This window comes from Hemicordylus capensis, chromosome 1 (assembly GCF_027244095.1).
Source record: "Hemicordylus capensis ecotype Gifberg chromosome 1, rHemCap1.1.pri, whole genome shotgun sequence".
Taxonomy (NCBI): Eukaryota; Metazoa; Chordata; class Lepidosauria; order Squamata; family Cordylidae; genus Hemicordylus; species Hemicordylus capensis.
In genome coordinates, this window is record NC_069657.1 from 243,563,141 (window position 1) to 243,588,428 (window position 25,288).

At 42.8% G+C, this 25,288-nt stretch overlaps 1 protein-coding gene across 1 annotated transcript in view; it reads left to right on the forward strand.

The window, feature by feature from the left end:
* Nucleotides 1-25,288, forward strand: part of EVA1A (eva-1 homolog A, regulator of programmed cell death) — a 126,417-nt gene continuing 101,129 nt past the window's right edge. Inside the window, exon 1 of the mRNA XM_053283910.1 lies at nt 1-21. The gene's annotated coding sequence lies outside the window, so the exon portion shown is untranslated. The remainder of the gene's footprint in view (nt 22-25,288) is intronic.

Sequence of the window (25,288 nt, forward strand, 5' to 3'; positions counted from 1 at the left end):
GAAGCGACACGTATTTATAAAGTACTGTGTAGGACGATAGCAGCAAGAATTGTTTTTTTTAAATGAAGTCAAATGGGTACCCAGAGTTTAAGGGTGTGTTGTATTCCATCCATTATGTTTTGCTGTTGTGAAGTCCTAGGGTTGCCAACTGTCCCTCATAATGCAGGATGCCCCTCATTTCAGGGATGAAATGTTGGTCCCTATAAAGGCAGCATTTGTCCTTCATATATTCAGTAGCATATAATTCTTCAATTACATATACGTCAGTAATACTCAGGCTCTTGATTACTACTGCATACACCCCCCAGCCAGCCCCCACAAACTTGTGTCCCTCACTGTGTCCCTCGTGGCAGCTCTTCCGAGAGTTCCGAAGCTTCAGCTGGTTCAGAATGCTGCTGCAAGGATGCTCGTGGGTGCAAGTCGCTTCACGAGTATTACACCCATCCTGCGTCAGCTTCATTGGCTACTGGTCCGCTTCCAGGCTAGATTCAAAGTGCTGGTATTGACCTTTAAAGCCCTACATGGCTTGGGGCCGGGGTACCTGTTGGATCGCATTCGCCCAAATGAATCTGCCAGGGCCCTCCACTCATCATTTCAGGCCCTGCTCATGACCCCGCCACTAACGGAGATCCAGTTGGCAGGGACTAGAGACAGGGACTTTTCAGTTGTGGCCCCTCTGCTTTGGAACGCCCTCCCTGAAGAGCTTCACCATGTTCCTTCCCTCAGTGTTTTTAAAAAACATCTTAAAACACACCTTTTAAAGGAGGCTTTTTAATGCTCCATTATTATTTTGTTATACCATATCTGGTAGCAGGTTCTTTAGCTTTTTATAATTTTCAGTTTTAATTTGAACCTAATAATTGTGGTTTTTAATCTGACTTTGTTTTAAGTTTAGTTAATGTTATTACTTTTATTGTATCTGTGTCTTTCTTATTGTTGTGAGCCTCCTTCAGCAGTAGTGCACTGGAGGGGCGGTGTATAAATATTTTAAATAAATAAATAAAGCCAAAGCACCATGATGATTGGGCAGTGGAGTTAGGGAGGAGGAGCCTGTGGCACCCGTGGCACCATGATGATTGGGCAGTGAGAATTCCATATGCCGATAGGGAAGAGGACCCTGTGGCACTGTGGTGATTGGACAGTGGGGATTCCATATGCAGATAGGGAAGAGGAGCCTCTGATGGCTAAGGACAGTTGGAATGCAACTGTTACTGGTTGGAAGATGTTCTTGATTGTAGAGAAGAGGAATCTATATATATAAAAGGATAGTGGGCAGGGGTCTGTGAAATGAGGGGTTGTGAGGGAGGAAAGAGTCAATTCAGGAGAAGGAGGCTGCTATTTTGTGAATTAGATGAGCTGCATCTCCAACACAGGGGTCTCTGGGGACTTCTTCCCCTGGATCATACTATCCAAGGTGAGCTAGTTCTGGGGATCCCCAAGTTATGTGTTGTTAATGGTACAGCTCCTAGGGAATTGGCAAACACCCCTGACTACTTTTTTTGCTTCTGTGGAAAATTAATAAGTGTGAATGAAGTAGCCCACCTATGAGAATAAACTTGTGCAAAGCTTCAGTCTTGGAAAGAGCAGGCATAGTTTGAAGTTCAAAAATAGAATCAGGTTTATTTTAGGGTTTAGGGGGTACAGGAAATATTGGTTAAAAAAGGCAACACAACACTAACTAGAAAAACTAACAAATTAATAGGACTAAGTTATGGCTCATGAACTATTCCGGATTAACCTATTAGCAAGGGTAGCATTTGCTACGGGCCTCGCACTTTCAAGGGCCCCTCACTAAATGCATTGCAAGCTTTTCTCGTATTCCTATAATCTCTCGTGTCTGGAGATCTCTCCTCTTCTCTGCTTCAGCAATCTACCCTGGCTGCCATTGGCATCTTAGTGCTCACCGGTTACCCAGCCCTCGCAGCTTCATTCATTCTGTCCTGCCCTCTCCCAGCCTTATTGGTTCTGCTGGAGTCTTGTGCTCCTCCCCCACTTGGAATTGGTATGTAACTGCAGAGCCAAGGACACTGCTGGTCTCGCTCGAAGAAGGAAAGTAAAACATTTCGTAGAAACCAGCCCTTAGCTGTTTGTTCTGTTTGTGTGTGATTTGTTCCCCTTGGTCAAGTGTTTCTCTCTCTCCCCCCACACCCCCATGAACCGTGTGTGTACATGTGAGAGAAGCCGTGAGAGAAAGTGGGTTTTACAGCTTTATGCTGGTTCTCAACCGTGTGCATATTGATTACAGGGAAAATCTGATGGCAGGAGGAAAAGGAGATTAATTTTTAGGGTGAAGCAAACTAGTGGGGAGGAGAGTGTGGAAGGGCTTAATTATCAAAATGTGGGAAGGCTGTGGACCCAAGCCCTGGATCTTTTAACAACAGGTTCTCTGTAAGGGAGAGAAGAGGGAAGAGTGGCAGGATTGTCCATGCAAAATCTGGTATTGGCAGGAATGTTCAGAATTTCTTCTAAAAATACTCCCCCCCCATAAAACAACCTTTCCCTGAGTATATTTTAGTGTAAAAAGTAGTGAATTCAGCTAATTTAAGTGGCAGGACAAGAGCTGTGTGTCTGGAAGAAAAGGAATGAGAGAAAGCAGAGAGGAGGAGGAGGAAGACAGAAGGTGGCGTGAGGTGGGTGCAAGGCTATGTGTGGCTCCCCAGAGGTGCATCAGAATCTAATCTGGCCCATCACCAGATTTGAGTTTGACTGACACCCCCTGGCATAGTGCATTTGGAAGAGAGAGATAAAATCCAAGCCCCAAAATTTTTATATGGGGGGGATCTTTTATGGGGGAAAATTATTGTTGCACCCCCTGTAATTTCCTGCTGGATCTGCCCTGGAAATTTCTTAGAAATTTCTTGTCACGCTCGCTTTTTATGTGCATTTTGAAAATTTAGTGCCCCTTTATAACATATGCTACAGGCCCCGCACTAGTTTAATCCGGCCCTGCTCATGAAGAGGCAATTTGGCTTGAGATTTGAATTGAGTCGACTCGAGGCTGACCAGAGAAACTGTCTTGGAGAACAACTTTGGATTTTAGAGGAAGCAAGAAAGGAGGGGAGTAAGAGGCTTGAGGGCAGAGATTAGTTATACTACCTAAGTCCATCTGGTGAGGTGTATGGACCCTTGTAGTTTGGCCAATGTCAAGGGACCTCTTTCCTCCAGGACAGGCAAGGAGGCAAAAGGCAGCCACAGAGACCCAAGGGCCAAGTGAGGGTCTGGGAACCAGGCAAAATCCAAAGGGAATATGATCTCAGGAGACCAGTATCTCACAGCCAAGCATGCTGTGCAGATCAGGCTTGGAAAAAGGGCTGGTCTGGAGGCAACAAGTGGAACAGGAACAAAAGGCAAGGCAAGATGGAGTAGCCAATGCCCACAGACATGAGCACGCAACTGGAGAATCCGAGGCACACTGATTGATTGTGTCTTGACTAGAAATAGATAGCATCTTGCCCTGAGGCAGAATGCTAACCACACCTTTCTGCTGAAAAGGTGGACAAAAGGGATAGACCAAAGAATACATCTTTGTTCTGTTCAACTTTGCTGGGTATGCTTTGGTCAGCACAATAGGAACATTGGAAGCTGCCATATACTGAGTCAGACCATTGGTCTATCTAGCTCAGTATTGTCTACACAGACTGGCAGCAGCTTCTCCATGGTTGCAGGCAGGAATCTCTCTCAGCCCTATCTTGGAGATGCTGCCAGGGAGGGAATGTGGAACCTAGATGCTCTTCCCAGAGCAGCTCCATCCCCTGAGGGGAATATCTTACAGTGCTCACACTTCTAGTCTCCCATTCATATGCAGCCAGGGCAGACCCTGCTTTGCTAAGGGGACAAGTCATGCTTGCTACCACAAGACCAGCTCTCCTCTCCTAGTTGAATAGGTTTGAGAAACCTTTCGGGTGGGGGAGGGGGATGGAATGTGCACATCGGAGTTTATCTTGTGTCTTTAGAAAACCTTGGGAGTGACTAGGAATGTTTTTAACAAGCTAGCTTCCCCTGCCCTGAGCCAGCCATTGCCATGGTTGTTAGCAGCGGAGATGACCTGTTATCTCCTACCTCTCTCCTTTCTGTGAAGTTGATGGGACTGAACTGATCTGACGTGCCAACATAGGGGAGAGTATTTGGCTAGTTCTTGAGAAGACTAGCACTTAATTAACTCATGCCTACTCCAGCTTCCCCACCTGAAAGGCAATCAGGGAGGTGAGCACAGGGATAGTCCTCCTGCAGTCTCAGGTTAAACTTGACCTAGAGCCACATTTTCCCAGGCTACGTGCCAGGCGACATGCCCCACGAGTTGGCTCATTCGAACCAATGATGAGCCCACGATCCTGTGAGTTCTGGAAGGCGAAAATGGAAACTACAAGCCTGTAGCTCCAAACCAGATATAGGGGTGCTCCTGGGAGCCCTCAAACAAGCTCTCTCAATAACAGTATCCTCCTCTGCCATTAAATGTTTTTGTCATTGTATTCAATTATGTGAGTCAGAGATTGCTCAGCCTTTGCCCCAAGCAAACTAGAAGAGAGTTCTGGTTCTCTAGCCACTTCTTTCTCTCCTGAGAGAAAGGTAGGTAGGTCTCTCCTCTTCTGCCTTGCCCTGACCTTGTCCCTTGGGACTTCGGTTCTAAAACCTAGTCACTGATGACAGCAGTGCTGTGAGACAATGAAGGAAACAATGTGAAAACTGTGTGTAGCGATTATAATTCTGCAGGAACGTATAGATTCCTAAATGTATATAGTGCTTAGCATATGCTTTGAAATACACTTACCTGAGAGCAAGAGTAAGACCCACTGAGCACTGGATGACTTCCATGTATATTACTTTCATGTATACATGCACAGGATTGTGCTGTGCATCTGTTCCTTTCTCTCTTTCTTTGCAGGCTTTTGAGGAAAGCACGGCTCTGTTTTCCACTTGTTTTTATCATAAGGCAAATGCAGGGGCAAAATGGCACAGGCATTAGGGATGACTTAAGACAATCTGACAACTCTCCCTTGCCCTGCCCACTGACTTCCACCTGCATGTCAAGTGGCAAACCTTTTCCTGGACTGCACCACTTCAGGGTCTTGCAGGATCTAGCCTTCCATATATATTTGTTGAATACTTGTCTTTAGGTGAACTATGTGTGCATATCCCCCCCCCCGCAACTGTGCAGTGAGTGTTTAGGGTTGTGGTGCTACTGGGAACAATTCCCCACTGAAATCTGTGGATTTGATTCCACGTTTAACTGAGTTAAAGAGCATAAGCATTTGTTGCTTCATTTATTTTATTTCAAACCCTCCAAGGTTGACTGCAGTGCAAATGTTAGGCTTTTCTCACTAGGCACCACAAACTGCAGTCCTAAGCATCCTTTCTTGGAACTAAATTCCACAGGAGCAAGTCTTATTTCTGAGAAAATTTGGTTAGGATTGGGCTCATGGAACATTAATTCTAATTTTTGTTGTTTGTTGTTGTTTGTTGTTGTTTGGTGAATTAAATTGTAAGAGTACCAGCAGAGGTCATCCTAAACATTAAACTGTGTGTCACCAGGTAGACCACATGTAATTTCTGACTTCCGTTAGTCATGAGTTTGTATGCATGAGTTTGGATAAAATTGGCATTTTGATTGGGTGGTTCCCTGTAATGAGTTCTGTTCCCTTGGGTAGGAGGCTCATTTATCTGCCTAAGCAGAAGGAAATGGCAAAAACAAGAGGGTACCGCCATAAAGTGCAGGGAGGGATCCCGAAACTCATGCAGTGCTGCAGACGATTTAATGAAAAAGTAAATCTTTGTAACCGCAATGCATTTCAAACCCAAAGTTCTCCATTGAGGGATAAAACTAGGTAGGAATAACCTCAGGGTTCGCATTCAAAAGTCCCCTGCTAACTTGGCAAAGAGGCACCTTTTAACGTGGTGATTCTCTTTATTTAGCAGGGGGAGAGTAACTGGCCCTATCCACCCCCAGCACAGCACCTCCAGTGACTGTTGCTGGTGTCTATCTTATGTTTCATTTAGATTGTGAGCCCTTTGGGGGACAGGGAGCCATCTTATTTATTTATTTTTTATTTCTCTGTGTAAACTGCCCTGAGCCATTTTTGGGTGGTATAGAAATCAAATAAATAAATAAATAAATAATAAAAGAGCACTAGAGCCTCTTGCAAGGCTGTTTTTCAAAGGGACATAGGCAAAGTTTTCAAACCCCCAGCACTCACTAAAGCTCTGGCAATGAGCGACGGGAAGTGGGGTTCAGTAGGAGTTAGAAATCCTTCCTCTTTCCTTGAGGAGATTCCACAAAATTGCAGCCTATCCCCCAGGAGCATGATTGCGCCTGGGGATGGGATGCAGAAGTCTCCCCGCCATCACTTCCAGCTTCCTTCTGGGGAGTCTCTCCTCCTTCAGGTGGGAAAGGTATAGAAACCATGTTTCTACAACCTGAGAGGAGATAGTTGGGTTTACCTAAGAGGGGTTGCAATGGTGGAGTTCTTTTGCTTAAACTACTGCCTGCTTCCTCTGTGGGCAGCAGCAAGTTTAGTGTTGTCAACATTACCACCTGCGTCCTGGTCTGCATTGTTTTACTTCCTGGAATGTGCTAGGGAATGACTTTGTGCCTTAACTGGCATTAGTTTAAGCAGCAGAACAATACCAATGCAACCCCTCCACTGACTTTGATCAGCTCCCACCCTGCCTTGTCAAACCAACACACTTTGATGGGGTCTCATAATAATGGTCAAATTCCCTCTTCCATTTTTGCCCCCAACAAAGCCATCAAAAACGGGGGAAGGGATTCAGTCCAGCCATTTCCCATAAATTGTATCCAACAAAGCTGTAATTCTAATTGTCCTGCTAATAAGATATATATGATCAGTTTGGAACGAATATTTTGAATTTTGTAATTAAAATGTCACTCAGTACCCTTCTTCTGAACAATTCACCTGAGCTTTTAGGCTCCCTGCCTGTATCTCTGCTTGTGTGTCTGTTTCCATAAAACTCGAATCATAAGATGCTTGGACTGGGTGTCTTTGACACCAGGGAAAGGATGGCTGCTAGTGCCTGCCCCTCCCCTCCCCAATATCTATCTATCTATTCCGACAGGACTATGATCCCTAAAGCTATGCAACAAATATATGCTAGACAGCTTCTTTGATTCCGAGGAGCATTGAATGCTAGTTCCCTTGTGAAGAAGTCCTCCTGGACAGTTTTTGACTGTTTAAATGGACTGGTGGGTCCCAACAATCAGCTGATGGGTAGGACATATTCCTTTTAAAAGAGCTGTACCCTGGTATGCCCTATTTACTGGCTGCTCCCGCTTTCTGTTTATTAATTGGGTTTGGGTCATGCTTTTTCTTTGTCTTTTGTTTCTGCTCATATTAGTTGCAGCACTGGACATTTGATAATGGGCCATTATTATTTCTCTCTCCCTCCCCAGGGGTGAGGCTTCCTGGCTGGAAGCCCTCTTCTTTTTCCTCAGCGTTTCCCCCCCCTCTCCCCACATCAGTACTGGAACTCTCGAGCTTCACCAAGTGAGTCTTGAAATGTGCTCGTTTCAAGTGAAGCCAGAACTGCAGCAGATTTGCAGTGGTGGCAATCTTTTGCTCGTTCTGGATTGCGGAGGGGGACATGTTTAGCCCCAAATCAGACCAGTTTGAAGTTCTGAACCAAGTCTGGGCAACCCCAAGACATGTCTTCATATTAATGTACTTATTTATTTATTTAATATTGTATCACTAGATATCCTAGTGACTTTGATATTGGCATAACAGTGTACAAAACTGTTCAGTCCCATCACTACACAGCTTAACAATGCCATGCTCAGGCTTAGAAATGCAAATGATGTATTATTATTATTATTATTATTAGTAGTAGTAGTAGTAGTATTTACATTTTATATCCCGCTCTTCCTCCAAGGAGTCCAGAGCGGTATACTACATACTTAGGTTTCTCCTCTCAGCAACCCTGTGAAGTAGGTTAGGCTGAGAGAGAAGTGACTGGCCCAGAATCACCCAGCAAGTCTCATGGCTGAACAGGGATTTGAACTTGGGTCTCCCTAGTCCTAGTCCAGCACTCTAACCACTACACCACGCTGGCTGTATCCTTAAGCTAAAGCAAAAATGCTTTTAGAAAAGCTCACAATGGATACTGATAGTTCAGCCTGAGGTCTCTTTTGCTTTCATATTAAGTAAATTAAGGTGGAGTTTAAATGGCAAGGAGGGTAGGAATATATGCCTCTCGGTATAGTTTTGTGCTGCTGCAGCTAAACTGTACTGGATATAGTTTAGCTGCAGCAGCACAGAACTTGGTTTTGCATCTTTGCAGCTGATCTATAAGACTGGACCGTCCAGTTTAACATTATTAGGGCATCCAACCCCCTCCTGCCTTTGAAATAAGAAGTTAACACCTTAGTTTCTATGAAAGAATATATGGATGATAGACAGCAAAGGTATTTTCCTTGGACATTGGAATTTCTAAGAAGCTGGTTATGTAATACAAATGATAGTCATTGTAAGAAGTCTTTCAAAAGCCTAAAGCAGAGGTGAGGCTGTTCTTAATTCTGGCTTGCTTGATCAGTCAGAACTTTGTTCAGCGGAGAAAGAATAATCTACATGGCAAATGTAACCCCAGTTGACTCCAAGAGCCTTTCCACACAGAGGGGTTTTTGTTCTTTATTTCCATGAGTTTTCTGCATTGAGCTACATGAGGAAGAGAAACAGAACTTCCATACATAGTGTTTCTGTGGCTTTCTTTTGTGTGCTCATATCACTGTTTTCTAGACCAATGCTGAAGTGGAATAATTTGCACCTTTGTGCCACTATAGTGTGGAGGTGGCTGCTTGCAATGCAATCTTCTCACAGTACTGCACACTTCTGGGGTGTGTATGTGTGTAGGAGCTCCTTCACAGGACGCCAAGCCCCATGGTGCCCTATTAATGGCTGGGGTGGCACATAAGGTGCAGTGGGAGGTTGTGCATGGAGCACTGGGAGGGGGTATTCCTTACAAGTGCTTTCCCCATGAAGCTGTCTGGAAAAGTGCTTGGAGGAACTACCCTTCCCTGCGCACTCCTCTCTCTGTGCCCCAGCCAGAGCACTCTGGGACTTGGCTTCTCATAAAGGAGCCCTCTCACCAGGATCATGCACTATTGCACGGAGATGGCCACACTGCAAGTGGCTGCCGCCACACGGTATTGGTGCCGATGCTTTTCCATCCACACGAGTGGGGGTAGGATGTTGCCATTTGGTTATTGGTCACTTCTCTGTCCTTCCCACTGCCACCTCTCCAGCACGTGTGGCTTTTCAATTATTGTGGTGCACTTGTGGTTGATTGCATTTCCACGGCATCTTCCCCACACAAACACCTTGTGCTGAGCCTTCTCTAAGTCCCATGAAGCCTGGAATGGAGCATGCAAGCAAAAGAAACCTTTGATGCAGTTTTAAGTATCTCTGTTCCTGTGGCTATTGTTACTGCTTCTTCATGAATCACGTCCTGAAATCTTTTCCTTCCACAGAAGCTTCCCATTTTGTAATCTGGCTGCAATCCTATGCACACTTTCCTGGGAGTAAACCCCCTTGAACAGAATGGGACTTACTTCTGAGTAAACATGCATAGATGGTACTATAGAGACCACCCATCTGCTCCTTTAAAAATTATATTGACCTGCCATTCTTGTGCTCTTTTGATTCTCTCTATTGCAGAGTTGCTGCTGCAGGGAGAGGGAGACATCCTCCCATGCAGTGTCTCAGCTTCTCCCACTCATAGTCTGGAGGGGGAGCCATTGGGTCACAGTTAGGCACCTCCATGCTTTTCTCAGACCATTGGGGAGCCTTGCGCACTCTCATCTGTCCCATGTAAAATGAAAATTAAAGGGAAGGGAAGACTAGCATAACAACCAGAAGTGAAGTAAATAAATGGAAAAGATGCCCTCAGGTGCAGAAGAGGAGGAGAATGCCCTTGGGACCCAGCTCTTCCATAAGTCCCCACCTATACTGAAAACGATTCTCAAGTTGTTCAGTGGTTTGTCTACATTTCCTCATCACTATGCAAGTTTCCCCACAATGTCTTCCAGTTAAAAAAAGAAAAGTCATCTGAAATGTTTGAATAGAACTTGCATGTTCAGAGGACTTGGTACCTTTTGGCTACAAAGAGCTGGGGAGATACAGGGCAAGGTTGTAATGCCCCGCCTTTGAGATTCTAGAAGTGGCTGGCAGGCAGCTGGCCAGCCACTGTTAGAAACAGAATGCTGCACAAGGAAGAGCCTTATTTAATAAGACTAATGAGATCCAGTCTGTCTTATTTAAAACTGAACCACTCAGTGGCCAATTTAAAATAAGAATTGCTATAAAAATTAAAAAGCACGCAGATGAGCAGCAGATAACAAGAAGAGAACCCGCAGCAATTTTACTGACATGTAGGGCAAAGGCTTAACAGAAACCTTTTCAAGAGCTAATGAGCTGCCACGAAAAAAGGAGGTCCATATGGAACTCCAGAGGCAGGGAGTTCCACGAAGTGGTTGCCATGACTTGGAAAGCCCTTTCATGTGTTTACACTAGCTGTGCCTTGGATGGGTGCAGGAAATGCAGAAGGGTCTCTCCCAATTGAGAGAGGAGAGCTGGTCTTGTGGTAGCAAGCATAACCTGTCCCATAAGCTAAGCAGGGTCCACCCTGGTTGCATATGAAAGGGAGACTAGAAGTGTGAGCACTGTAAGATATTCCCCTCAGGGGATGGAGCCGCTCTAGGAAGAGCAGAAGGTTTCAAGTTGTTGGAAATTCTCTTTGGAGAGAGAATCCCTTTTTCATTATAGCAGAGTGCACAGAGGCACAACACAGCAGAATTTACTTAGGCATGCGTGTATACTGAGAGTAAAGTAACCTGGAGCCAATTCATAGTTTCAAATTAATATATAAGGCATTTATTAAGGAACTCCATTCTAGATAGGAAAGTGAGGAGTTAGGATCTCTATTCTATCTATCTAGCTGGATGCAGATGGATTCTGCATCTTCTCTGCACACATGGTGCAGGGAGAGGAGCTTGCCATGTTGCAAGGTAGTAGGAACAGGAAGAGAAGAGAGGGAGGAAGTTAATCCCTACCAATCTATATTTCAAAAGGGATAGTGTCAGAGCAGTAGAGAAGGGTTGACCAATGTCTTGACCCTCTAGCCCTCTGACTCACTAATCTGTCTTCCACTGTCTGAGACAAGAGACAGTGCAAAGTCCTTAACTTCCAACACAAGTTCCCTCCCTGACTTCTCCAAGATAGGGCTGAGAAAGATTTCTGCCTGCAACCTTGGAGAAGCCTCTGCTAGTCGGTGAAGACAATACTGAGCTCGATAGACTAATGGTCTGACTCAGTATATGGCAGCTTCCTATGTTCCTGATTGTGTTGCTGGTTAGGCAGATTCTTGGTCTAATCTAGCACAGCACTTCTTATCATGTATGGCACTTAGCTTAGGCAGATTTCTGGGGAAACACCCTGGAAATCACATTCAGTGGTATCTTGGGTCAAAAGTTTTTTCTCATGGAATTTAACCAGTTACATTCTGGTGATCAAATATGCACCAGAATATATTTTCAGATTAAATTTAGGATCTGTTACTGCTAGAAACTTGCATGGTGAGGACAAATAATGTGAATCAGTTCATCATTCATATGGGTCCCATGTGAAATATTCATGTTATCTATGACTGTATAGGTGTGGCAGAGGAGAGAGAGGGAGGATAAGCCATTTTCCCACTGGCCAGGGAGCCATATGAACCAAGTCAAGCAAGCCAGTTAACATTTAGAACTAAGAAAAATGAAATACATCAGTGTTGTTGGCACCAGGCCCATGAGGCACAACCCCCCAGTGTTTGACTGGGAGCCCCAGAATGTGTGTTTCAATTGCTGAAATGCAGTTATTTCATTTGCCATATAAAGTCTGAACTATTCCTTAAGTGGGGAACTTATAAACATCCATTTTGTCTCTACAGTGACTTTGTATTTCATAGATATTATTCCAATTGGCTGTTCAAATCAGCAAAATGTTCATCTTTCCCTGATTATATAAGATTGCATCTAATTTGCATTGTGCCTCTGTTTGATGAGTAAATAAATTTTGATTTTCAGATTATATAATACAGCCTAGATGCTTATAGGTTGGTAACTATACTCAAAGGAGTTGAAGTAAGCATAAATCAGTTGGTCTGTTAAATTGTTCAGATGAAAACATGTTTTGATCATTTTAAACATGTCATCTAGGACTCTGTTATATAATATCGTATAATAACCAAGTTGTTGCTTGAACAAATTTTGCCCCCTTGAATGCATGTGGATCACCAAAGCATCATTTGCCATGGGCATTCGATTAGGTTGATGTGGAAAAAACACTGTAGAATTTTGCATAACTAGTTATAGAACAAACAGATGTCCAGTATCATGGTGCTGAACTCCAAAAGATCAATATGCCAGCTTGATATTACACTCTGTGTGTGTGTGTGTGTGTGTGTGTGTGTGTGTGTGTGTGTGTAGATGTTGGAATTTTCAAGTAACATACCATATACACATAACCACTATATTGCATTTCTACAGTGTAAATTGTTCTCATTTTACACAGGCATCTCAGAAAATGACTAGCTAAAGTGAATCCATGGTAAAAAATTCTTTTGTTGGAGACCTCATGAAGAAAATTAATAGGGATTTTCAGAAAGCTGTTAGAGACAAGGAGCAGTACTATAATGACATCTGTAAAGACCATGAGGATGGAAATAGACACAGAAAAATGAGAATTTCCCCCCCAAAGATCTCTGAACTTAGGAGGAGGATCCAACCTTGAATTGGAGTTCCACCAAGTGGGTGCTGTGACTTAGAAAGCCCTTTCATGTGTTTACACACGGGACCGAGCACGTGTGAACATGCTTCTCCAGGTAACCACTATAGAAATGATCCCTGAAAGTATGTTAAGGGTTGCCAAAGGACAGATAGTAACTGACTTGGAGAAGATCAAACAGAGATAGGAGTATACTAAAAATCTGTACAGCAGGGACATCAACATCCAAGATACTCTAGAAGATATACCCTACTTGCAAGAACTGCTGGTACAGGAAGATGAAGTTAGATCAGCACTCTGGTCATTACTAAGTCGGAATAGCTACAGAAATATGGCAGGCAACAGAAGAAGAATCAGTCAAGGCTCTAACCAAACTATGCCAGCAAACTTGGAGAACGACACAATGGCCAACAGATTGGGAAGAGGACAGTCTACATACCTATACCAAAGAAAGGAGACAACAGATTGCACAAACGAACGATCACACAATATTCTTAATTTCACATGCTAACAAAAGAATGCTCAGGATCATCCAACACAGATTAGAGCCCTACATGAAAAGACTGAAATGAAAAGGAAAATGCCAGATGTTCGGGGTGGTTTCAGAAAAGGCTAAGGAACAAGAGCCATTATTGATGATGCATGCTGGACAATTGAGAGAGCCAAAGAATACCAAAAAGAAGTCCATATGTGCTTCATTGACTACATCAAAGCCTTTGATTGCATCAACCATGTCAAGTTGTGGAATATCCTTAGGAGAATGGGCATCTCAGAACATCTCATTGCTCTCATGAGAAACCTATACATAGGACAGGAAGCCACAGTCTACCAAACTGTTTCCAGATCAGCAAAAGAGTAAGACAAGGCTATATGCTTTCCTCTTATTTATTCAACTTAAATGCTGAATGTTTACTGAGAGAAGCTGGATTGGAAGAAGATGAGTGTGGTTTTAAAGCTGGAGGAAGAAACATCAATAACCTGTGCTATGCTGATGACACCACTCTGATAGCCGAGAATGTAGATGATTTGCAAGCTCTAGTAATGAAAGTCAAGGAGCACAGTGGAAAAAATGGGACTACGACTAAATGTAAAGATGACTAAACTAGTGACAATGGGTTCAAGAACCAGTCTCAGAATCAATAATGAAGACATTGAAGTGGTGGATAGCTTCTGCCTTTTTAGAATTGACCATCAACAGTAAAGGATCCAGCAGTCAAGAAATATGCCACAGACTAGCATTTGGTAGGGTTGCAATGAAGGCCTTGGAAAGGATACTTAGATGCTGTGATGTGTCTATACCTACAAGATTAGAGTTGTTCAGACAGTGGTTTTCCCCGTGACACTCTATGGTTGCAAAAGCTGGACTTTGAAGAAGCAGGACAGAAAAAGTATTGATGCTTTTGAACTTTGGTGCTGGAGAAGACTTTTGAGGATACCATGGACATCTGGGAAAACAAATAACTGGATCATAGAATGAATCCAGAATTTTCACTCGATGCCGAAATGACCAGGCTCAAACTATCATATGTGTTGTTCTAGATAACATAACTTTTAAACAAAACTGTTTTTCCTAGCCGTGAAATTTAGTTAGGAAATTGATTGAATTACTTGGATCTCAGTTATATGTTTATAATGATTTTGAGTATTTACTCATTATTGATCTTTCTGGAGTAGTGTGCCAAGCTATCTTATAGGTTTCACATTTCTTTGAATTTAATCATTTCCTTGAAATTTGTCTGTTCCATATCGATATATCTACCCATTCTGATTTATTATAGTTCATCTTATACCCTGAGATAGTTCCAAAATACATCAGTACTATAAATAATGCTCAGAGAGATGCCTCTACCTAAGTGTAATTGCAGCAGTCTCTTCATTCTGCACATATTGAGACCTTCATTTCTTCTTTACTTAGAACTCCATTCATTTCAGTCACATTCCTTATAGTCTTGACTAAAGGTTCCATTGCTGATGCCAATAATTAGGAGGACAGTAGGCAACCCTGCCTTTCCCCCCCTTTTTGGGAAAAACAATAGCTGGTTTCCAGATTAATACTGCGCTTAGGCAATAATTAAAGTTGCCCCAAAGTGGCGTAACTGTGCAAAGTCATGGGGATGTTTGAAGTTGAACTCTTGTGCAAAAGTTCTCTGCAATTTGCAAAACATATGAGGGTTTCATAGCAGGAGAAAATGAGCCACCTTGTTCAAACAAAAACATGTTTGCACCAGTGCAACACTAATCAGGAATGCAAGTTCCTTATTTAGCGCATTCAGGTAGTGCAACTTCTTTGCACTGGATGTTGGCTGGCCATTGATCTGACAATATATCATTAGACGTCAACAGAGATTTATTATTTATTTATTTATTTATTTATTTGATTTTTTTATACCGCCCTTCCGAAATGGCTCAGGGCGGTTTACAATTAAAAACAGAAACCATTAAAACCAATAACAATTAAAACAGAAATATAAATAAGAACACCAATTAAAAACATCTTAAAAAACAATTAAAACTATCAGAACAATTAAAACCCTGAAAACCAGGTTAGCATTAAAACAAATAAAAATAATTAAAACCCTAAAAGGCCAGGCCAAACAGATGGGTTTTAAGGGATTTGTATATATCGGGATTTGTATATATCGATCTAAAACAGAAAGAAAACTTACTTCTGAGACCAAACTGGTTTGGGAGGAGAGGTGGTCTTGTGGTAGCAAGCATGAATTGTCCCCTTTGCTAAGCAGGGTCTGCCCTGGTTTGCATTTGAATGAGAGATTACATGTATGGGCACTGTAAGATATTTCCCTTGGGGGATGGGGCCACTCTGGGAAGAGCAAAAGGTTCTAAGTGCTCTCCCTGGCATTTCCAAGATAAAGCTGAGAGAGACTTCGGCCTGCAACCTTGGAGAAGCTGCCAGTCTCTGCTCCTCCTATTACTGCTTGATTTATTTCTGGAGTTGCATTAATTAGATTTTTTTCCAATGCTCCCTCAATATGTTTACGCACTTCCTGGTCTTTCATCAAAAACGTATTCAATTTCCCCTGTATTATATTACTTCTGTTCCGTAACCTCCATGTGCATGTAACTGGAGAATGATCTACAAAAGTAGCCATCTGCTTTAATTTCTGAAATATATAATAAGTCTGGGATGACCATGAATACATCTATCCTAGAAAAGGTGCAGTTCAGAATAGAAGATATCATCCTGCATATTAGGACGATAATGGGCCAGTTCAGATGAACACAGACTTCTGCACATGACAGCATTGGGCAGCAAGAACACATCTGTCCCAATGTCACGAAAGGACGTGCTGATGCAATCTGGGATGTTCTTTAATTGCATGTTAGGGTTGTGCATGGAACCAGAAGGGACCGGTTTGAAGGTGGGGGGGATAACTTTAAGGGCAGAGGAGGGTGCACTTATCCCCACTGGCCGCATTCCCCCCGCTGGCGCTTGCTGAAAAGCCTATCTGGCGGGGTGGCAGCATACCTCCCTGCCACCCCGTCCTCTCCTCGGACCGGAATTAAGCGGAAGTAGCCTGTGCGTGCGCCATGTCCACCTGAACCAGCCCATTGTCTCCAGATATCAACCAAGTGATTCTATTTCAGACCCTTAAAAATGATTTGCTGTCATTACACTGCAATTACTCCTATCTTTGGATAAGAGTATCCAAGTACTCTATCTTGTACTCCATTAAAACCACCTCTTAAGATAGTTGTGTTCCTTTTGCTTTTTTCTTTAGAAGTAATATCAACTGTACATAGAATATAGCTTGATTGGCTTTTGGTACATACGTATTCATTATTAAAGTGACGTCCTGACCTACTAAATTACCAAGCAAAATAGTATAACTCCCTTAATTATCCTTAATTTCTTCTTTCAGTCCTCCTTTTCATACCATGGTTCCCTGATGCAAATATATCTCCTAATTATAACTGAGCAAAGAGGTGTTCTTTATTGTCTTATGTGTTCTTTGTAAAAAATAAATGAATACTGGCTTATATCCAGACAATCACTATGCTGGTGCAGCAGTACTTGGCATTCAGTCTAACATGGTGGTGTTAAAGCGGGGAGGAAAATTTTTTGACAGTTCCCCCTTCCCTCTGAAGTCCACTATGTCTATTGAAAATATGTGTCTGAGGGTCATGCAGCTTATTTATTGCTTTGCAAAGAATTGACAGTCTAATCCACTTTGGGAACTTGGGCTGAAAAATGGTGGTTTTTTGTTTTAAATTTATTTATTAATTATATTTTTCTCATTTTATATCCTGCTTTTCCTCCAAGGAGCCCAGAGTAGTGTACTAAAGTTTCTCCTCACAACAATCCTGTGAAGTAGGTTAGGCTGAGAGAGAAGTGACTGGCCCAGAGTCACCCAGCAAGTACATCTAACACTTCAGAGTTATTTTCCAATTTCAGGAATGATTTAAATGTTTCTTCCAGTTGTAAAAAGACACCAGAGTCTCTTTGTTCAGATAAACTCCTGCATTTCAGGTTATATTCTATTCTGGACAATGTCAAGCTTATCTTTTGCCTTTCCAAATTCCATTGTTCTTCCACGCCATTTGTAAAGGACTCGGTATACTTCATTCTGTTGAATTTGTGTTTGTGTCTGAATGTAGTTCTTCTCAATTCAACTTACTCTTGTTTTTCACTAGATAAAATATTCAAAATTCCATACTTGCCTTCCCAATATGTAGCTTTATCATTTAAATATTTCCTCATTTTTCTTGCTCTTCCTTTTGTTTGTCCATATTTCCCTTTCAATTAATGAGCCATTCTTCCCTCTGACTGTTCAATTCAATATAATCTGGCACAGATTATATACTGTTAATATCTGAGATGGTTCTTTTTAAACTCTACTATCTTGTCTATCTTTGGCTCTCTCCTCATGTCCATATTTAGTTTTTTTATCGATTTTTGATCCCATGTTAACAAAGTAAATAATAATTTGCTCCTGCTTGCAAGCATCCATCCAGTTATATACACCAATCAACAAAGGAGCATATAAAGTTACTATTTTATTTATTTATTTATTTGTCAAATTTGTACATCGCCCCAAACTTTCATCTCTGGGCAGTTAACAACTACATAACAACATACTAGATGTCAATAGTGCACAATCTAACCATAATGTACAAAAGGATAATGCAGAGATAAAGTGTATCAGAACTATGATGCATCAGAGTTAAAGTGCATCTAAGAAAATAGTATCAAAATAACTCATTAATATAAAAATAAGGCATATTCTCTCAGAATCACACAAGCTTAAGGAAATACAGAGCCTTTCTATAAGAGGATTTGTTGCGGCAGGATCAGTGAGTTTGTGCACTATTGAATCCAAAGGGATTAAATAAATCCCTTTATTTAATCCAAAGGGAGTGTCGGCTGTATGCACACTCCATGTGTACCCTGCCATTGTGCAATCTGGGCTGGCACTGGTCCCCTCATTTCCAGCCCGGCCCCTGGGTTGCCTCTCTTGCTCTCTCTCTTGGTGGTGGCAGGAGAGAGAGAGAGAGTAAGAGTGAGGGCTTCAGACAGCCTCAGTAGAGAATGGCGGTGTGGTGGTGGTGGGGGGAGAGCGAGAACATGTGGGGAGCCCAGTGTCAATGATTGCCCCAGACCACTGGAGTCAGACTCAGAGGAGTCTGATCAGGAGGTAATCAGGGAACCAGATCGGGATGGGGCCTCAGCAGTGAGCCTGAACAGGATCAGGAGGGGGCTAGGACTAATGAACCAGAGGACTCAGACATGCCCACTGAAGCCCCAGTTAGTGCAGAGACCACTGAACCAGGGAGTGCGGACCTGTCTGAAGCCCCTCTCAAGGCCTTGGAGCCAGGGGACACCACAGAATGGAACTCGGTATGGAAACGTGCCTCCCCCACCCCTCCATTCCCTTGAAAACTGGACTGGTGGGGTGGCAGCATACCTCCTTCCTTGTCCCCTCTTTGGTCTGGAAGTGACCGGAAGTAATGTGTGTGCGTGCTGACATGCACACACTGCTTCTGGTCACTTCTGGACTGAAGAGGAGACGGGTCGGCAGGGAGGTACACTGCTGCCCCACTGGCTGGCGGGGGAAACATGGTGTGTGTGTAAATGCATCTGCCCCCATCCTTAAAGGTGTCCCTGCCCCCACGTCTGAACTGGTTAGGCATTCTAGGAATAGAACACTGAATAGGCTCATGCACATCCCTAGCTTGTTATTTAAAAGGGAATGGGAGAGAAATACAGAGAGTTCTTCAGTGGGGGATTCTGTGAGGGTCTTCTGCCTTGAGCATGCAGAAATACCTGAGTGTTCCAGAGAGCATGCAGAATTCATTTGTTCCAGCTTGGACAAATTAAAGTTTCTGGCTTAGATCAGGGGTGTCAAATCCCTGGCCTGCGGGTCAGATCTGGCTCAGAAAGCTCCTTCCTCCACCTCCTGATGGGACAAGCTGCTCCCTCGCCCCCGACCATGCTGCACTGCTCTGTTCCTTCTTCTCCTAGTATGCTGGCCAATGTTCCGCCCCCCGCATGCTATTGGCGCTGTGCCAAGAAAAAAGGAAGCAGAATGGTGCAGCACAGCAGGGGTGGGAGGAAGGTTAACTTAACCTCCCACCCTCACTGTACGGGGCTTCTTTCTTTTGGCCCCAAGCTTTGGACTGGGCAAGCCCTTCCTTCCTTCCTCTCCCTCCACGCTGTGCTCTTTTGCTCCTTCCCCCCCCCCTTTCTCAGCACAGCACCGATGGCATGTGGAGGGAGGGGGGAAGTGTTGGAAATTCTCTGTGGTGAGAGAATCCCTTTCTCATTATAGCAGAGTGCACAGAGGCACAACACAGCGGAATTTAGTTAGGCTTGCGTGTATGCTGAGAGTAAAGTAACTTGGAGCCAATTCATAGTTTCAAATCAATATATAAGGCACTTATTAAGGAACTCTATTCTAGATAGGAAAGTGAGGAGTTAGGATCTCTAATCTATCCATCTAGCTGGATGCAGATGGATTCTGCATCTTCTCTGCACACATGGTGCAGGGAGAGGAGCTTGCCATGTTGCAAGGTAGAAGGACAGGTAGGGAAGAGAGAGAGAGAAAGGAAGTTAATCCCTAAGAGTACCAATCTACATTCCAAAGGGATAGTGTCAGAGCAGTGGAGAAGGGTTGACCAATGTCTTGACCCTCTAGCCCTCTGACTCACTAGTCTGCCCTCCACTGTCTGAGACAAGAGACAGCGCAAAGTCCTTTAACTTCCAACAGGAAGGAGAACTGAACCTTCCCACACTTTGAGCTGCTCCTTCCTCCCCTCCCCCTCCATGCCTGAGGAAGAGAGCGAGGGAAAGAGGGAGGGAGGAAGAGGAAAGGAAGAAGGGAGTAGTAGTGTGCACGGACCGGTTCGGAGGCCATTCTACTGGCCTCCGAACCGGTCCGTACAAGGGGTGGTTTTGGTTTGGGAGGGTTAGGGTGGGGGGGGCTTTACTCACCCCTCCCGCGCTTTGCAGCCATAATTCTTTTTAAAAATGCGGCTGCAGAATCGCTCTCCACCCGCTCCTATGGCTCCGGCGGGCTCCTTCTTGTTTTAAAAATCGGGCGGCAGGATACTTCCCTGCCGCCCCCGAAGCCCCCTCAAGCCATTTCGCTTCTTTAAATCTCGCCCGGACCGAGTCCGACCACGCTCGGGTGGCCGGCAGCGAGATGTCCTTCCGCCCGCCCGCCCCCTTCCCTGCCGTCTGCGAAGTGCAGTTATTGAGATGATTGAGTAGTGATGTTGCTGTTTCTTTCTTGCTGCCCCTCTCTTGATCTCACCATATTGGATCATTATTGACTGATCTCCAGTATTCCATTCTTGGGCAAGGTGCTTGAGTGGGTGATGGTAGCACATCTCCAGCCATTTCTGGATTATACTGATGATATGTCATGGCCCCAGCCTCAAGCGATAACCAGGACTCAGACCCTGTGAGGAAAGAGCCAAGTGAATTCTTGACACCAACACTAGCTACTGAGATACAGGCCCCCTGGCCCCGTGGTAAAACTGAACTGGGTGGCAAAGAGGCTCAGGAAGCCAAAGTCAGACTTGCAAAGATAGTCCTACTGAGCCAGAATCAGCAAAGGGGTTGAACTGAGACAAACGAAAAATGTCTTGCACTTCAGTGCCTGCTCGTTGACACAGGGATCACATCAGGTGAGAGGTGGCTGGGAGAGAGTAGAGTGCTTGTTCTGGGGTCTGCCCCTTTACAGGGCAGCACTTGCAACAGAGGGATGGGGCCTGGGGGAGGTAGTCAGGGCCAAGGGACATAAAGGGGCTTAATGGGTACTGAGACCATAGGATCATCTCACTCCATTGGAGCTCTCCAAGGTCCTGTGGACTGTCCTTGCTTCAAGGGCCCTAACATGATAAAGGTAAAGTGTGCTGTCAAGTTGATTTCGACTCCTGGTGCCCACAGAGCCCTGTGGTTGTCTTTGGTAGAATACAGGAAGGGCTTACCATTGCCATCTCCCACGCAGTATGAGATGATGCCTTTCAGCATCTTCCTATATTGCTGCTGCCTGATATAGGTTTTTCCCACCGGGAAACATACCAGTGGGAATTTGAACCAGCAACCTTCTGCTTGTTAGTCAAGCATTTCCCCGCTGTGCCACTTAAGGTGACCCTAGCATGATACCAGGACAGAATATACCCATTTCACTCTGGCTTTTGCTCTGGTTTCAGAACTGAGATGTCTTGGTCACCCTAACAGACAATGTTTACTGGGAACTGAATGAGGGAGTGCAGCACCTCTGTCAGTTCTGCTGGGCAGCTTATCTGTCCTCTATATACCATTCTTGATTACCTAGTTGGGTGGAATTTAGGAGAATCGTGTTGTGGTGGTTCTGGCCTGGAGATGGAAGGTGGTGCTGAGGAACTTCTGCTTGACCCATTGGCCTGTAGGGTCCTGCAGAGTTCCATTTTGCCTCTCATCCTGTTTATCATCCATAAGAAGCCTCTAGGAGAGATTTCCAGTTTGTTTCCATCTGTATGCTGATCACTCAGCACTATCTCTCCTTTTTATTTTTAATTCAGAAGATTCTGAATTGGTGCTTGGTAGCAGTAATAGGTCAGATGTGGGCTAATGTGCTGAGAACAGGTTTATCTGCTATCCATAAACCTGCTACTCACTGCTGATTAGCAAGGTGAGCACAGTTAACATGATTCAAAAGAGAATGGGATATATAGATATAGGTATTAACTTACCTTCTTTCTCTTCCTCTGGGCTTTTTTTTTTTTTTTTAAACCAAGCTTGGCAACTTCTATAAGCAGAACTGTGAGCAAAAGTGACACATTCACCTCACCCTGTCTCCTTCAATTCAACATCAGACTGTCACGTGGCATTAGGAAACGTGGAAGAAAGATATCTAGAAGTCAAAACTTTAGGGTTCTCTTGGCCACTCTACTTTGTGATGTGTTTACCTAGGCGAATTGTGAAGGAAAAAAACCTTCTGTCTTAATTGGACAGTTTGAGGGGGACTCTTTCAGAACCAAATAAATGCTGAACTTTTGCAAATTGAAATATTAATGCAATATATTTTCAGTGCAACATGGATTTAATGAACCATTTAAAAAAAGATGTTAAAGACTATGAAAACCAGGTTATGCTTCTTGTATCGGTGTATTAGAGTAAATGGCAATTTCATTACACTTGGAGAGTGCCTCTCTTTCTCCATATCCCCTCATCTGATTAAAACTATAATTTGGGCCAGGTGCAATGATGTCATCTGCTGATGGCAGATACCCGATCCAAGCACCCTCTCCCTGATTAGTCCAATTCAGTAAAAATAACTAAGTGGTGAAATTTAAGAGCACCCAAAATGGTCAAACCTGGCAATGAAGAAAAAAAACAACAAAAACCCCAAAGAGTCACCCTAGCAGAATAAAGACTGAAACCATTTCTTTGTAACCCCAAAGTCAATATATTAAGGGGGAAAGGCAGAAGATGACAAAATTGTGGCTGAGCTGGTGGGAACAGCAGATGCAGTAGCAATGAAGCAAGATCTATGTGTAATGCTGGTAGAAATAAGGAAAAGCTAACAGGCAATATCCAAGTTGCAAAAGCTAATCAATCAAATCTACAGGAAATTAGAAGGAACTGGAAAGCAGATCAGGGAAGTTGCTATGGCAGGCATGTTTTCATTAGAACTGGACTTGATATTATAGTGCTTGCAAAAAGAAGAAGAAGAAGAAATACTTCTTAAAATTCTTAAAATTTGGGTACCTGGAGGACAGATCTAGATGTAATACTGTGAGATTAGGAGGTTTCCTGAAAAAGGGCTTTTAAAAAAAGTTTCAAACCAATTTTTAAACCTTCAAACCTGCGTTTAAACTTTAAAAAGTTTACTGTAAAAAAGATGATGACATATTGGTAATTAACCAAAAGACGTTCCTGAAGTTTTTCATCTGTGCACATTTGAGGAAATTACCCTATTAAAATATCTATCCCTTTTAAAATCTCTCTGTCCATATTAGGAACTAAAATACCATGATTTTTCATTGTTTTTAAAAGTATTTTAATTGGTTTTAAATGGTTTTTAATTGTTTTGAATTTTTTAATATTTTTTTTAGCACTGTCTTAAATGGTGTGTGTTTTTATGTCTTTTTAAATTTGTTGCACACCACCCAGAGCCTTTGGATGGTGGGTTTAATATATTTATTTATTTATTTATTTATTTATTTATTTATTTATTTATTTATTAAGAAATAAATAAATAAATACAAGAAAAGAGAAAAAAACTCTTTGGATTGTTTAGAACATTCAGTGAAGACATTTATTTCATTAACCTGTCCTTTCCTAAATATATATTGACCTTCTGGATATTTTAGTGACTAAAAAAAGAAAGAATGGTATATGAACGGAATTAAAATCTAACAGGTAATGAGTTCTAAGTACCTATGGGTGATTTTCCATGTATCTGGTAAGTGGAAAGCCCAAACTGAATATGCATCACAGACTACTCATACATGCACCACTGCTGTTTTGAGTTTTTTGATACCAGAGGATGACAATATGTCTCAATATCCATTAAGTTATTTGAGGTGAAAATGTTGGCCCAACTTTTACATGGTACACAGGTTGAGCCATACTCCTATTTTCACTCCACTGGAAGTTATACAATGAAAATTTTTAAGGGCGGTATTCCAGGTGACCGTAATGTATTCTTGCATTTGAAGGGAGGCTTATTTTTAAAAATAATTTATTTAGTATATTTGTACACTGCCCCAAACATATGTCTGTGGTAGTAGTAGTAAATTTATTACAGTCCTTAGACCAGCTTAACATTTAACATAATACAATTATAATTTACAAAATATTCAGATTGCTAATACAAGCTCTATGAAGTTTGGATGCAACAAAACAGAAGTTGGCTACGTTTATAGAAGTAACAAGTTTAAAATTTGACAATAAAACATCCAAGTAAAATTGATCTGCATGACCAGGATAGTTCTTTAAGAGAGGAGCAATAAACTTACTACGAGCATCCCTATAAAATTGACAATACAGAATAACATGAAGAAGTGACTCTATATCCCCTGAGCCACAAGGGCAATGACACAGTGCATATGGGACTCATTTATATTTCCCGTCTAGGAGTGCGGAGGGAAGGGCGTTCAAATGAGCAAGGGTCAATGCTCTCCTAAACTTGGGTAAAAACATGTGATCTAAGTATTCGGCTGGTTTGTGGCTGAAATTTTGAGAACCTCTATAAATTCCTCTTGGTAGTCGAGCACACTCCTCCTGTAGATCTATATCTAATAGTCGTTGCCTAACAAAACATAACGCCTGATCTAAACCCCTCGCTATAAGGTCTTCTTGGGACGTGCCCAGTTGATGTAATTTCGTTTTTAGAGCAATTTCCCATTTAGATGTAAAGCTGTCAGTTAACACTAAAGGCGCTAAACCGACTGGGAAGAAAACCAAATGCAGCCAGAATTTGATTATGGAAAGCCATATTTTCATTTTCAAGGTGGTAACCCCAACCACGTCTACCCTGTGGTAGTTTACAATAAACATTAAACAAAGTAAAACAGAAATGAAAAAAATTAAAACAACAATTCTAGTTAAAAAGCTTGGGTGAATAAATACATCTTAAGAGTCTTTTTAAAAACTGTCGAAGATGGGGAGGCTCTTATTTTGGCAGGGAGCACATTCTAAAGCCTTGGGGCAGCAACAGAGAAGTAGCCAACAGATAAACTGGTGGCAACTGCAGACCGATCTCTCTGGATGATCTCAATGAGTGGCGAGGCTCATAATAAAGAAGATGTTATCTTAAATACCCCAGGCCTAAGTTATTTAGGATTCTGTCACCAACTTTGTATTTTCCCTGGAAACATATTGGTAGCCAGTATAGCTGTTCTGAACATCAGATGATTTAATGCAGTATTACTCAAACAAGATAACCTCCAAGAAGGTTGCATTATTTTTGTTTAACAAGCAAAAATATAACTCAAATATCATAGATGCTGTTTCTTCAGAGTTTGTTGGTGGGTTCATTGATGAAGCTTGGACATTAAAACCA